Source organism: Engraulis encrasicolus, chromosome 17 (genome assembly GCF_034702125.1).
Source record: "Engraulis encrasicolus isolate BLACKSEA-1 chromosome 17, IST_EnEncr_1.0, whole genome shotgun sequence".
Classification (NCBI taxonomy): Eukaryota; Metazoa; Chordata; class Actinopteri; order Clupeiformes; family Engraulidae; genus Engraulis; species Engraulis encrasicolus.
The window spans coordinates 39,048,159-39,051,042 of record NC_085873.1 but is presented as its reverse complement, the minus strand read 5'-3'; the positions used below and the strand labels follow the sequence as shown (position 1 = coordinate 39,051,042).

General features: G+C 51.2%; 1 long non-coding RNA gene across 1 annotated transcript; it reads right to left on the bottom strand.

Moving 5' to 3' along the window:
- Positions 1–362: 362 nt before the first annotated feature.
- Positions 363–1,312, bottom strand: LOC134467475 (uncharacterized). The gene is made up of 3 exons (XR_010038567.1): positions 981–1,312; positions 650–875; positions 363–545 (listed from the first exon to the last, which is right to left on the bottom strand). It is a non-coding gene; the product is annotated as an uncharacterized LOC134467475 (long non-coding RNA).
- Between the last annotated feature and the right edge of the window lie 1,572 nt (positions 1,313–2,884).

Here is a 2,884-nt window from a genome sequence, read left to right as displayed (position 1 = left end):
AGGATGACAGCACACACATGCATAGAAAACAAACAAAAAACATGCAAATTAACAAAATGCCTGGAAGGAGAAAATAAATAATCACACCCCGCTATAGGTTTCACAGCAAAGCACAGCAATCCGAGGTCCTACCTATCCCAACCCAGGCTGACTCCCCCCAAGCCGACTTGTCCCAAATGTCTCACTACAGTTCAGGATCACAGCTAACCCCAGAATAAAAGGGAAAAGGAAGAAAAAAAAGAAAATAATAAAAATGGTCCACCTAGTCAATCAAATGTAAAATTGCACTTTTCCCTAAGCCACCCCACTAATACCCCTCTCTCACACACACACACACACACACACACACTGTCAGAGTTGCGGCCTGCGCCGAGTGTATGCACTGCACAGTGCACAGACGCTCACACAGTCACACACGCACCCGCACGCTCAAGCGCATTGGGCGCGCACAGTCCAAGTCAAATCTCCAGGGAGAAGAACAGTGACCACAGCGCACGCTGGAGCTGCAGCCAAGAAGCTTGTCCCACTGGCACCTCCACCTTCGGCTGTGGAAACAATATCCACACATAAGCGCAAGACAGGGCAGATATAATTTTCATTTCTATTAACGCCTCACGACGCAGGAAAGCATTACGGTTGATCAATTTACCTGGTCGCGAAGTTTCCGCACCCCACAATTAAACACCGGTTCATATGACGTCTTGAAGCAAGCACCCGTTTTTTGTAGGATGTGGTTGTAGTCGCAACTTCACACGTAGTCAATTTTCTCTCTGCAATGCCGACCCTCGCTCAAAGCACGCTTTCTCTCCGCGATGCCAATGCTCAGGGAAGTCTCTCTACCAACCGGTTTCCCGTGGGGTATGGATACGCCACCACTAGAAGGAAGTGACCCAAATTACTTAGGTTGTGTATACAACATCAATAGGAATAAACGCAACAGCCAAATGCATCTCAAACTTAAGTGGCAAAACCACTGTTACCTTCCGTCAATGGGATGCCAACACAGACACGCTCCTCGCAGCTCCAACGTTCTGCTGCCTTCCAGAAGCAAAGCCAAAGAACCAGTGCCCAAACGCTCAGGTATACTAATAGACATCACCATGATTACCTGCCAGCTGATCAATTAGCCACCGCGCCTCCAATGCTACTCTACCGTCACGGCGTCGGTCCTTCCCACTTTTCCTGTGACAACTCGTCCTCAACCAATTGTTTACCTTTGTGAATCATGTATGCATGTATGCGATAATCAGTGTATATGTGTCCGTGAAAGATGATTACAAACAATGCGTCACCATACCAGGGTCATGCTGCCCACACTCGCCCCCACCTTAAAACGTCACCGTCCCGGTGACGGTACATACACTCGTTTTACTGCCAGGGTCTAAAGTGAGGTTGGGTCTGGGTGGAAGGTTCAGATGTGTTTGCACCATCCCGTGTGTCAACTCCTTGAACTGACCTGATGGACCGCGGCAAGTTATGTGGGTTGGAATGATGTCCTGCGGTGGTTCGAGTGGAACGCCTTGGACCACTTGTTTCCACTTCACTCACTGACTGAGCTGGGTCCCGTCTTGGGGAAGGTGGACCACTTGTTTCCACTTCACTCACTGACTGAGCTGGGTCCTGTCTTGGGGAAGGTGGGGTGCTCTCTGCTGGGGTGGGTTGTACTGCTACTGTTGCCTCTATACCATCCTGAACTTCGGAACCTGGAATGCAGGAAGATCTTTCCAGCTCTCCATCAGGGGGGGAGCTAATCCACACGGACTGGTCCTCCTCTTCCTCCTGATTTTCTTCTGCCCCAGACGCAGGCGGATTTGTTCTCTGACACGAAAGTGTTGGAGGGAATATGGCTGGGGTGTACGTCGCTGGAGCCAGCCTCAACTCAGTGCGATGAACATTCTTCTCCACACCGCTTTCGTCTATAGGACGAATGGTATAGACCCTTCCACTCTCATCCAAACATCGCACCACCCGATAGGGGGTGGAGGCCCATATGTCCTGGATCTTATTTCGACCCAGAACATGGTTCCGACGGAAAACCGTGGCGCCCACAGGAAGAGGAGCTGCATTCGGCTCTGGCTGCTGGTGTATCCGCTGCGCTGCTGCCTTCTCCAAGTGTTGCTGTGCTGAGCGGTAAGTTGACCGCAGTCGCGCTTGATGTGCCTTGACCCAATCGTCCATCGTCTCTTCAGATTCTTCCTCCTCTGGGACACCCAACAAGGAGTCAATGGGCAAGTGGGGCTTCCGCCCAAACATAAGCTCATAGGGTGAGTACCCCGTGGACGAATGAACCGTTGTGTTATAGGCAAATAGCACTTGAGGCAGGTGTTGTGGCCATTTTTTCTTTTTCTCAGGAGGCAAGCTTCGAAGAAGGTCGTGCAAGGTGCGGTTAAACCGCTCGCATTGCCCGTTTCCGGAAGGATGGTAAGGGGTAGTGCGGCTTTTTTCTACCCCATACAAAGCACAAAGATTCCGCAAAAGCTCACTCTCAAAGTTTCTGCCCTGGTCGGAATGAATTCGTCGAGGGACTCCATAGACATAGAACCATCGTTCAGTCAACAGGCGAGCAACTGTACAGGCCCTTTGGTCTGCCGCTGGATATGCCTGAGAAAACTTGGAGAAAACGTCGGTAACAACCAAGACATTTTCGCGGCCATCGGTTGCTCGTTCCAGGACCGTGAAGTCAATTGCCACTATGTCAAGGGGTTGGGACGCGAGCAAGGTACCTGGGAATGCCCGAATCTTTGGCACCGCTTCTTTCGCAACGACACAACGGGAACATTCCCGGCACCACTTCTCCACTGCCGACGTCATAAATGGCCAATAGCACCTCTGGCGCACCAGCTTCAGAGTCCTCTCACAACCCTGGTGCCCTTGGCTATCATGT